This window comes from Benincasa hispida, chromosome 2 (genome assembly GCF_009727055.1).
Source record: "Benincasa hispida cultivar B227 chromosome 2, ASM972705v1, whole genome shotgun sequence".
Taxonomy (NCBI): domain Eukaryota; kingdom Viridiplantae; phylum Streptophyta; class Magnoliopsida; order Cucurbitales; family Cucurbitaceae; genus Benincasa; species Benincasa hispida.
In genome coordinates, this window is record NC_052350.1 from 37,078,345 (window position 1) to 37,091,706 (window position 13,362).

Consider the following 13,362-nt stretch of genomic DNA (forward strand, 5'->3'; position numbering starts at 1 on the left):
TCCTCGCTCAAACTCTCGCTCTTCTCCAATCTCGCTCAAATCAATCTCGCTCTCTCCCATTCTTTCGCTGCCTTCACTCTCACTGGTGTCGCTCTCTCCACCTCTATTCTTTCCAATCTCGTTAGCTACGTTGAATATGGTTTATTCTCGTGCAACTTCCACACCGAATTTTCCCAAATAATTTTCTATATCTTCCTCAGTTCTTCAATCCTTTCTTCACTATTCAGGATTTTAAGTCTTCAAGGTTTTTCTTTTTTTTATCCTTTTAGGGTCCTCTCTACTCGTACTCCAGGATTCAAATATGGTTATCATAACTATTAATACCAACCCTATTATAGTTTACATTCACTCTACTAATTGTTGATCCACAAAAGGGCTGAACGATCTATTATAGTTATTATGACAATTGTAAAATTATTAGATTATTTACATAACATAGGATTTAACTTTCTCCTAATTAACCCCTTAATCACTTACTTAAGTAGGAAAATGGAGATCCGGGTTTCACAGATGCACACAAAGACAAGGTGACCGCATACAAACATAACCTATCTCTAGGATGCATGCGATACGTTAATAGCAAACAGTGTTTATTCCTAAGCTCACATCTCTTGATTATGCATTCTAATCTGACTCTCCTGAGCCTAGATTCTAACCTGACTTTTCTAAGCCTAGATTCTGTCCTTAGACTATCCTGCTAAGTATCTCTAATGGGCGAAGGATGCATACATAATACAAGACAATCGCATAGAATGAAGATCCCCAGTTATGTTAGCTAAGTGCTTCTCAATCCATTCGACAGATTTAGCTACTCATGCATAATAAACAGAGAGTGGACAGATATAAAGAAGTAAATTCCATTTCTATAGATAAGTTGAAGTACAAAATGACAATGGAAGATAAGGACAGAGAGCATGGTAGCAATCCCTTGCTTCCCAAGGCTTTTACATTGTTAACTCTATTCTGCAAAAGATATTCCTGCTTCCGCAGGAGTTGACCCTCTCTCTGATCTCAACGCTCCCGGCACTCTTCCAAGTTCACCAGAATGATCTCTCGGCACAATCTCACTTCTCTCTCTTCTGCCTTAAATAAAAGGAAAAATAAGAACAATGCTACTTCTAACTATGGAGAAAATTATCTAACTGTCGAACTAGACGACGAACCTCTTCTCTGAAGGTTGCCTTTGGTATTTATAGAGCTTCAGGTGAAAGGCTTCTTCTTTCTTATGATTGTACTGATGGGATGGCATTAATTCTCTGTCTGATGCACCGAATATTTGTCACCAAAAAGTTGAGTGTACTTGCTACAGTATTTCGTTAGCGGCTTGTCAACTTAATTCGGAATCGACTGTCATCAAATTTCTGTCCCATCGAGATTTATTATGCTTTTCACCCAGATGTGCCCACCAAGTTGCGGCGGCTCTATGCAGCAATCCTTTTTTAGCAGATATTTGCTAGCACAAATCACCGCAAAGCCTTGCAGTAACGCTGCGCTCGACCGTTGCTTTCTTGTGATCGTATTTTACGCCTTGCGTCAACGCATATTCTACATAAAAATACGAAAGTTAACTATTTTCATGTGATGAACACATGTGACCGAAATGTTATGAACTTAAAGCTTTTTGGATGCAATCTTATATATTTTATCAACGCAAACCTGCATTGTTTAATAACTTAGTATTGTAATAACGTGCATTTCTGTTCGTTATCATTTGTGCGTTAAATCATGGAGTCCCTCAAGAGATGTTTGGACAACTGTCTATTCAGATCCGACACGAGACTCTCAGATACGTTTATAATAAGCGCATGAAGGAAATCAGTGAGAGAACATGTTCTCGACCTAATGGTCTAGTTCAATGTCGTCGAAATGAACAGTACGGTCATCGATGAGCAGAGTCAGGTGTCCTTTATTTCAAAATCTCTTCCGAAGAGTTTCCTTCAATTCCGCATGTTATGAACAAAATACAATACACCATAACTACCATTCTTAATGAGTTACAAACTTATCAATCCCTTATGAAAGGTAAGGGATCGGTATACGAAGAGGCAAATGTTGCCCATTCCAAAAAGTTCCATTAGGGTTCATCCTTGAACCAAGTCTATTCCTTAATCCTCTAGTTCTAAGAAGATCTAAAAAAACAAAGGAGGGAAGGGGTGTTGGGATTGGTGTCCTAAGTCTCTTTTATTCTCATAGTTTGTAAACATTGTATAAACAAACTGTTATTGATAAAATAATTGTTATTTTATGAGCATACACTCAATCCAATAAACTAAGATCCTAGGTTTATGTAATTTAAATAAATATGTAGAGACATACATGTGGACCTTATTTAAATAATAACATAAACGGTCTGTAGTAGATGGATAAGATTGGGTACCTTATTCTAGTGACACTACGGATACAGCCCGCTTTGTAGATGTTACAAGTGTTGTAAAGTGCTACAAATAATCTGATCCTGATCATTCATGTAGAGACATATGAGCAGGGGTACCCTATACAAAGAGTTTGTATAAAATCGGACCACGAAATAATTAGTCTTATTATATAACACCATTAATAGTAGAGACTTACATTTCACCAGGCTGACCATAGGCGACATGCTCTATGAACTTCTACCTATGAAGGCGGTCCTTTGATTTGTATGGGTGAGAATGGCCAGATTTCCAATTCAATATGCCTACCATTTTGGGGATTCTTCTGATTGAGGAGTTGGGAACACAGCTCAACAAGACGAAATTCACTCCTTCCCCGATGCCGGGGTAAGTAGATAAATTGCTCCCTTAAGGGCTGATTCTGGGGCTTGAACAATGTGGTCACATCCTCTATAGCCCGAGAGAGACTTGGTCATAGTTAGACTATGACTTATTGTTCATTAGAGGGACTAGTGGTAGTTAAGAAGTTAGATGTAACTACAAAGGCAAAACGGTGATTTTGGCCCAATTGTACTTTTAAGCAATTTGTGAAGGGTCATCACACTATTGATTGGTTATATTCAATGGACACAAAAATATATCTGTAGTGCGAAGAGTACAACAGTCAGTCTTTAGTAGAGTGATCGAAAGTCAATGGATGTTGGGTAATTTAATTTAAGAGTTTAATTAATTATCCAAGTACCATTGGAGCTTCAATCTAGAAGTTCATAAGGTCCCCTCTGTAGCTCAATAGAATTTATTGAGAATTGAATTTTGGATTAATTTAAATTGTTCATTTTAATTGAGGGAATTAATTATATGTGATATAATTACTATAATGTATTTGATACATTATAATATAAAGTATTTTGAGAGGAATTAAATATTTGAATATGATTCAAATATTAGTTATATGGATGATATTCATATAATTGAATTTAGTATAAATATGATTTATATTAAATGTCATGTAATGTAGAGAGAAAATACAAACTATAGGTTATATTGTACTTGATACAATATAAAAGCTCTAGGTTATAAGTTATATTTGATATAACATATAGTTATATAAATTATTTAATTTAATTTTTGAATTAAATTAAATAGGAGAGTTATCAAAATAACTCACTCCCTACTTTTCCTCTCCTTCACGTGATGGGGTTGAGGGGTTATGTGAGAGTTGGTCTCACATTCGGTTTCTCTCTTCCAAGAAAATTACAAAGAAGAAAAATCTCTCCTTCTTCTTCCCCTCAATCCCTTTCCCTCTACCGAAAATCTCTCATTCTTCTTCCCCTTAATCCCTTTCCCTCTACCGAAAAGTAGCAGAGCCCACACCTCCTGCGAATTCTCATTCCTTAAAGGGAATACAAGAGGTTACTTTTTTGTGGTGGTGTCTTTGTTTGGAGAACAAAGTGTTCGTGATCCAGATCGAGGGAATTACATGAAGAATGTGTTCTTCAAGGGTAAGCTGGAATTTATTCCTAATTCTTCTCCCTCCCATAACATGTTGTAAATTTCTTGTGTTAATACATAATTTTTGTTTCTGTTCTGTAATTCAAAATTTTGTGAAAACAAAAATTGGGATCGGTCCCCACGTTTCCGCACAAAGACCTTCATCGGATCCATAATGCAAACCATTCAATCGGTTCCCTTCAATTAAATGCTTTGCATTATGGATGTTTCAAGGTTGGATCTTAAATTTACCGCTTTAGTTTTATGATTTGATATGTAAGGGCCTTTTTTTGGGCATTAATTAGTATCGAGTCTATATTATTAAAGATTTGAGTCGCTCGTAAGTATTTCGGCGTTGTACAGGTGAAAATGAAGCCCAAATCAGAGAAGAAACGAAGCAATTTGCGACTGTACAATGCAAACTGTACGGCAGCATTGCAACGTTGCAATTAGATGGAATGGAAAATTTTTTCGTAGCGTGGCAATGCTCCGAGACGGAACAATTTTTTTGGTTCGCGGGTGGTTCAGTTTGTCGCTCGCTTGGTTTGCCTCCAGTTTTCTTGGTTCGAGCGGTTCGAGTCTGATTCGAGTGTTGGGCGGTCCGATCGTACGGTTCAAGACCTCGTTCACTTGTTTCGAATAGGTTTAGCTATTAATTTGTAATAGTGATTCTTTTTTTTATTAATCAAATTAATATAAATGTTATATTAATTTAATTAATGGCTTTAGGTGTCCAATCTCGATCCATAATTGCTGTTTAAATTATGCATATGATGTATGGTTTAATAATTTTATATATGTCATAATGTATGTCATATAGTAAAATCCCATCATAGGTTATGCATTATTTATGCATCATCTATATTATAAATTTTATAATATATAGTTGCATGATTTAATTTTATAGCATGCTCATGCATCATATAATATAAATGTTATACTATATGGTTGCATGCATCATTTATATTATAAGAGTTATAATATATAGTATGGTGTATGTTATTAATTGTTTCATTACCTTATTGTATAAGTGTTATATATGGTTAGTAATGAAATGAAAATTGCATGATGCATGACACTACTTAGATAATCTTATAATTTTATAATTTTGTAAAGTATGTCATTCGATGCAATGTATGCTTTTAATTTATTTCATTTACTTTATAAAGTTATAATTAAATGAAATTAGAAATTAAAATCAATAATTCAGAATTGCATACAAACTTAGGTAAAATCATTTTTTAAATAGTTTTAAATTATGATTCACATAGACCTAAGATCACAAATTTCTAATGAGATTAGAAATTAGTTTAATCTTTTTAATCAGTTTAATAGGATTAAACAGGTTTTAATAAAAGATTAAATATGTAGCAAACGTATCTATAAGGGACCTTTTGTCTAAGGCTAGTTCTGTCTAGGTTGGGGTATTTAAGTTGACGGAAATGGAACACCCTTACCCGGGAACTAACCTGAAAAGGTGAATTAGATATATTTGCTACAAGCATGCAATTGTTGATTAAGGTTTGCTAAAGTGTTTAACAAACATTAATCAAAATTGTTGAACTATCCAAAGTAAATGTTACTTTTGGGTAAACTTAAACAATCACTTAGTAAAAATAATTAACCGTATTTTTCCTAAGTTAAAACCCTAGGTTATTAAAATACTCAGTGGGAGAAAAAAGATGTATATGATATGTCAATTTTTTCACTCACGTTTCTCCCTTAATATTCATATCATGAGACTCATGCACGGCCTCAAGGTGCCTTGTGAGCGTCCCCCTTCGAATGGTATTTGTATGGGTCAATATCAAGATAAATGGAGAAAGTATTTATAGTAAGTCGGAGAGGGGTGTGTGTTAACATGTCCTACGATCTCCTTCATTGGATTGCACCGTGAGATCTTATTGCATGGCCTCGAGGCTCCCTGGGAGCATCCCCCTACGAATGGTTTGTATAATAGGTCAATATCAAGGCGAACTCCAAAAATGGATAGGATCACTTTAGTTTTTGCCCCAATCAGTTTTTCCCTTCGGTTGGCTCATTGGGGAAAAACTCTAAGGTCTAAAATGAGGGTCATACTTACAAGAAATTATTAACCTAGTTAATGATTTCTTGACCAAATGAATGATGACTGATTGTTATAGGAATAAGAGTTATTCTGGTGTAATAATTGGTTGAGAGTGTCTCAGTTCAGTGAAGGGATAACTGACTACGCTTCAATGGCTTTTGTCCTAAATCGATTCAGCAATTGCAAAATTAGATGTTAAATGGGGTTCATTTAATTTTTGCTAAAATTGATTGGATATTTTAGAGTTATGCTAATATCTAATGTAGATCAATTTGTTTCTTTTCAACAAAATTTTCAAACTGTAATTTTTTGTTAGTTACCTCTAATAATTTGACCGTTTTTAATTATACGACGTGGAAAGATTCAATTAAAACCTTTTTCGTGGTTAACGATCTCAACATTGTCATGACTGAGGATTGTCCTCAAATCCCAACCCCTGATGCACCACGAAATGTTCGTATGCATATGAGGTGTGGATGAAGGCAAATTCGAGGGTCCAAGTTCACATTTTGGCAAGCATACCTAATGCATTGGCCAAAAGGTTTGAGAACATGGTCATTGCACATGAGATCATGGAATCAATGCGAGAATTATTTGAACGAAAGTTCTCACGATTCAAACAAAATAGGATTGGTTACAATGATACCAATAGTATCGATTCCCAAGATAATCTCTAGTCCATATTAAATGCCAAAGGACTAACAGAGAAAGCAATCGTTGCCAACTCTGATGAAGTTCATCGACGAAGATTGTCCTCTGAGATGAAACTTAGAGTTTATGACTTGGGTTTTGGAGCTGATCCTACTACTCTCCAGAAAAGGAAGAACTTTAAAGAAAATAAATCTGGTTTATTTGTCTTGGAGACGTGCTTAGTAAAGAATGATGATTCTGCCTGGATAGTTGATTCAGGAGCTACTAACCACGTGTATTCTTCCCATCAAGGATTTAATTCCTGAAAACGGTTGGAAGCCAGAGAGATGACTCTTATAGTCAGTACTGGTGAGGCCATTTCAACTGTTGCTATAGGCAGCCTTAAGTTATTTTTGTCCCCACTCGCATCTCTAATACATGAATGATCAGGATCAGCTCATTTGTAGTACTTTACAAAAATTGTAATACCTACAAATTGGGTCATACTCATAGTGTCACCAGAATAAGGTAACCAACCTTATCCATATACTACAAACCATTTAGGTTATCACTTAAACATGATCCACCTATATGTTTCCACATACATGTTTAAGTTACAATGATAACCTTGGATGTTAGTTTATTGGTTTGTTGTTAATGCAACTAAAATATCATATACGTAGACAGAAGTGAATAAAATATCATATATTATTAATCACATAAATGTTTATTCATACAAATGTTTACAAACTATAGGACCCTACGAGATTTAGGGCATCAACCCTAACAATCTCCCAGTTGTCCTAAAGCTAGTGGGGTGTACAAGATAATCAAATTATAAGTACACAAAAAAATAAACTAAGGCACAACGGCCAGTACAAGATCTACCACTTGCCCTAGTCCAACCGTGATCTATCCCATAACCCATACTCTACAGGTGACCCTCAAACACTGTAGCCATAAGGCCCTTCATAAATGGATCAGCAACGTTATGCTCTAAAGCTATCTTCGTGATAATCACGTCCCCTCGATGCACAATCTCTCAGATGATATGGTATTTCCACTCAATGTGCTTGTCCCGCTTAGGACTCCTAGGCTCAGAGAATTCGCCACAGCACCACTATTATCACAATAAAGTGTGATGGGCTTCGACATGTCTAGAACAACTTTCAGATCAGTTAGAAATTTCTTGAGCCAAATGTCCTCCTTAGCAGCTTCATAAGTCGTTACATACTCGATCTCTATGGTGGAGTCTGTGATGCACCCCTGCTTGGTGCTTTTCCATACTAAAGTTTCTCCGTTAAGAGTGAACAATGATCCTGAAATGGATTTTCAAGAATGCCTATCAGTCTGAAAATCAGAGTCAGTGTATCCTGTAAGGACCAAATTCTTAGAACCATACACAAGAATGTAGTCCCCCGTTCTCCGTAGATACTTAAGGATATTTTTAACGGTTATCCAATGATCATATCCTAGATTGGACTGATATCTACTAACTATTTCCAATGCGTAGCAGACAATATATAACATCACATACATTAAACTGCCCACTGCAAATGCATAGGGGACTCGTCTCATTTTCTTAACCTCTTGTGGTGTCTTAGGACATTCTTCTTTAGACAATGTAACTCCATGCCTGAAAGGCAATAAGCCCCTATTGAAGTTCTGCATCGAATAGTTGATCAACATCTTGTCAATATACGATGCCTGAGACAGTGCTATCATTTTGTTCTTTCGATCCTAAAAAATCTAAATATCAAGAACGAACTGAGACTCTCTCAAATCTTTTATTTGGAATTGGATTGCTAGATAGTTCTTAACTGTAGTCAGTAAGCCTACGCCATTCTTAATGAGTAGGATATCATCTACATATAACAGTAGGAAAACTACTGAATCGTTGATTATCTTCTTGTAAACACAAGGCTCATCAACATTCTAATCAAAGCCATAAGATTTAAACGCAGTATCAAACCTTATATTCCAAGATCGAGTTGTCTGTTTCAATTCATAAATTGACCGATTTAGCTTGTACACCTTTTGCTCTTAACCTTGAACTATGAATCCCTCAGGCTGCACCATATAAATGGTCTCCTCAAGATTGCCATTTAGAAAAGAAGTCTTAACATCCATTTACCATATCTCATAATCATAATATGAGGTAATGGATAGGAGGATGCGAATAGACTTCAGCATCGTAACAAGTGGAAAAGTCTCCTCATAGTCGACTCCCTCTACTTGGGTATAACTCTTTGCCATCAGTCTAGCCTTGAAGGTTTGCATCGTGCCATCAGCATCACGTTTTCTCTTGTAGATCCATTTACAACCTATAGGTTTAACCCCATCAGGTTGATCTATAAGATCCCAAACTGAATTAAAGTAAATAGACTCCATTTCTAGATCCATGGCTTTGACCCATTCATCTCTATCAACATCCTCCATTGCCTTCTTGTAAGACAACGGATCCTCAACCTCGCCATCAGCTACCATAGCTAGGATTTCAGTTAAACCCATATAGCGAATAGGTGGGTTCGCAACCCTCCCACTACGTCAAGGTTCTCTTAACACTTGAGGTGGATTTGACCTACTAGATGAATCTACTTCAACAACTCTTGTTGAGGCAATTAGCTCTTCAACAACTCTTGTAGAAGATTCAGTAGTTTATTTGGAAAGCTCATTCAACATTATTTTGCTTCTAGGTCTGTGCTCTCTTATATGATCATCCTCAAGAAAAGTAGCATTTGTCGATATAAACACTTTGTTTTCTTTAAGATCATAAAAATAACCTCCTCTCGTTCTCTTGGGGTAGCCTACAAATAGGCATAACCTTGAACGTGGTAACAGTTTCTAAGGATTAGCCTCAAGCACATGTGCTGGGAAACCCCAGATCTGGAAATGACATAAACTAGCTTTACGACCATTCCATAACTCCAAAAGTTTTCTAGAGACACTCTTGGCGGGAATACAGTTTAGGATATAAACTGCAATCTCTACTGCATAACCCCAAAACGAGACAGGTAAGGAAGCGTAACTCATCATAAACCGAACAATGTCCAACAGGGTTTGATTTCTCCCCTTTGATACACCATTCTGCTGAGGTGTATGAGGTGCTGAGAGTTGGGAAACTATTCCATGTTCTATCATATAGTTCCAAAAATCAGAATCCAAAAACTCTCCACCTCGATCAGATCAAAGTGTTTCAATCGTTTTATTTAATATGTTTTCAACTTCAGCCTTGAACTCTTTGAACTTTTCGAAGGACTTAGACTTATGTTGCATTAAATAAACATACCCATACCTTGAATAATCATTACTGAAAGTGATGAAATATTCATAACCTCCCCTGGCTCGTACATTCATCGGACCACAAAGGTCTGAATGCACTAGCTCTAGAGGCTCTTTGCCCTTATAACCTTTTCCAATAAAAGGCCTTTCAGTCCTTTTGCCTTCAAGGCATGACTCGCACACAGGTAAAGAATTTTCTTCTAACTCACTTAGAAGTTCATTTTTCATCAATCTCTCAATTCTATTGAGATTAATGTGCCCTAATCTTAGGTGCCAAAGTTGGGCATTTTCTTTAGGAGAAATTTTAAATCATTTATTTTAAGATACGACAGTTTTAAACATCTCTATGTTATGGAGGAAATTTGTTGCTAACGTCTTTAGCACATACAAGTTATTTTCCAGTTGAGCTGAACATACATTAACACCATTTTTCGAAATAAACACTTTATTAACAGAAAAATGTATTTGATAATTACTTTCAAGCAAAGACTTTACAGAAATTAAGTTCCTCTTTAACTCGAGAACTACATATACATCATTCATAATGATAAATCTATTCTGTAAAGTCAACCGGAGACCTCCCACTGCCACAGTTGAGAAGACGTGTCCGGTTCCAACTCGCATCATCATCTCACCAGCACCAAGCTGCCGCCAGGAACTAATTCTCTGAAATGAGGAACAAACATGGTTAGTAACCCCAGAGTTAATAATCCAGGCAGAATCATCATTCTCCACTAAACAAGTTTCCAAAATCAGTAAATCACATTTACCTTGTTTGGCCTTTTTCTTCTCAGCCAAATATCTTGGGCAGTTCCACTTCTTGTGCCCGTTCTGGTTGCAATGGAAAGACTTTAATTTGTCAACCCTCATTAGTTGCCTACCCCTTGGAGCAGCAGGTTGTGGGTTAGCAGGCGCCTTCTCCTTACCACCTTTCTTCTTCTTCCACTTTTTTAGAGATGTCCAATTTCCCCACGGGGATGGGGCCCAGCCCCGAACAGGGCGAGGATTCCCCGATTAGACGGGGAATGGGGGAAGGAGTGAGGGAAAAATTCCTCGTGGGCTAAATGAGGACGGGGACGAGGAATGCATTCCCCGTCCCCGCTCCGATTAGCTTTTACATATTTATTTAGTATAGTTATCTAATGTTATGTTATTATTATTATATAAATTTACATTTAAAATTCAAATTTCATTATTTCTTGGAAAACATAATGAATATGTTTAAATTGAATGTTTAAATTTATATTATATATGTGAATAATTTGATTTATATTTATTTCTTTCTACTAAAAAAATTAGTTAGCTTTTTTAGGCCAAAATTTGAGTAATTTATATTTAAATTCAAATTGTCATATAGAACTAATCACAATAAACAATTTAGTAATAAAGTTAATTATTTAATTAAAATTTTCCTACATTAGTGATTTAAATTAATTAGCTTTTTATTTTAAAAAAATAACGGGAAAAAATTCTCCGTGGGGAACCCGATCCCCATGGGGAATTTCACGGGGATGGGGAATGTAATCAGATCCCTTATGAATACATTTGTTACATATTTTAATCTTTTATTAGAATCAATTTAATCCTATTAAACCGATTTAAAAGATACTAAGATTTTTAATCTTATTAGAAATGTGATCTTAGGTCTATCTCAATCGAATTTTAAAACTCTTTTAAAAGATGATTAAAGCCTAAGGTTTACATGCAACTCTTTATTATGGATTTTAATTCTAATTTCATTAATTATAACTATTATAAAAAATGAAAATAAATTAAAACCATTCAACATCACTAGCTAGACATACATAAGTTATTTATAACATTTATAAATAAACCTAAGGTGTCATGCTTCATGCAATATTTATTCATTCCATGCTAACATACAACTTTATATTATAACATTTATAATATAAATGATGCATGGAGATGCTATAATGCATGCATATATTATAACTCTTATATTATATGATGCATGAGCATGCTTTATGTAATTTAACATGCATACTAATATATTATAACATTTATAATATAAAATAATGTATGAAAAATGCCTAACCTATGGTGAGTTTTAAAACTATACGACATACATTATGGCATATAATATAAACATACATCACATGCATATTTAATAAAAGTTGATGGACCGGGATACTTTAACTCAAAACCAAAAAAGAAATGCTAATCTATTATAAAAGTTTGAGTCAAGCGGTTTGAACAGGTGAACCGGGTCTTGAACCGCTCGCCTTGAAGCCTCGTCACTTGATCATGTAGCAATCCTTCTGATCGTCGAGCAGTGCGCGTCGAGTATAAAAGATCGTGTAGCAACCATCGTGTAGCTTTGGACTATGTGACGAGCATGGAAGTCCACGCGATCGTGTAGCTAACGACTATGCGATGAGCATGATAGTCTACGCGATCAAGTAGCAAGCGCCGAGTATCATATACTATGTGATTGTGAAGCTAATAATTATGCGATGAGCATGATAATCTACACAATCTTTTAGCGCGCATGTCTTATGTCGAGTATCAAATACAGCGCAATCGTTTACTCCCGAGCACCTACGCGATCATGCAGCCAAGGCAACACGATCGAGTAAACTCTTTACACGATCGCGTAGCATTAGTTATGCGATCGTTTAGCAAATTCTACACGATCATGCAGAATAATTCTACACGAACACAGAGCCAAATCTAAACGATCGTCTAGCTTAAGCTACACGTTGCGACCATCATTTTGTCTTCTCCATCGAAGCAAACTGTAACTCTTGCATCTGCTACTTCACGAACGACTCAAAATTCTAAACGAATACAAACTCTATTGCAAGAAATTATGCTAAAAAAATGCAAAGGCCCTTACAAATTCACTTTTGTAAACTAAAAAGAAAGCCATAAAAGAGACAGTTATCCCGAAACATCCATCAACAACATCCACATACATTTAACAGTTAAACACATTGCAGAAACTTAAAACCTACCAAACTATAAACAAAATTAAATACAACAAATGGAATTTGGAAATCAGAACACAACCTGGATCTGATACCGATTGAAAGAACTCTTTTGACAGAGAACCTTTGAGCGAAAGCGGATCGTCCAAATCCTATTTCGATAGAAAACAACATTTACAGTCAAGAGAACAGATTATGCATCATAAACATAAATTACAACATGCTTTCTAAATAATAAACAAGAGTTTAAAGATTATGCCTTTGAAGAATAGTTCTTCAAGTTAATCCCTCGATCTAACTCGTTCACAAATGCGTCGAACAAGTCACGAACACTCTCGAACAGCAGCAAGCAACAACGCAAACTCGAACCAAAAGGAACACTACCACTTAGTGACCTTGGTATTCTCGATGTGAGAATCCAAGAGTAGTGAGCTCTGTCTAATTTTGGTTAGAGGGGAGTTTGGAGTTGGAGGAGGAAGACGATCGAGGAAGACAAAAGCTATCTTGTAAGCGATCAAGTCTATCACATAGACTTTCTTACTCGATCGTATAGTCTCAAGAGAAAATCATG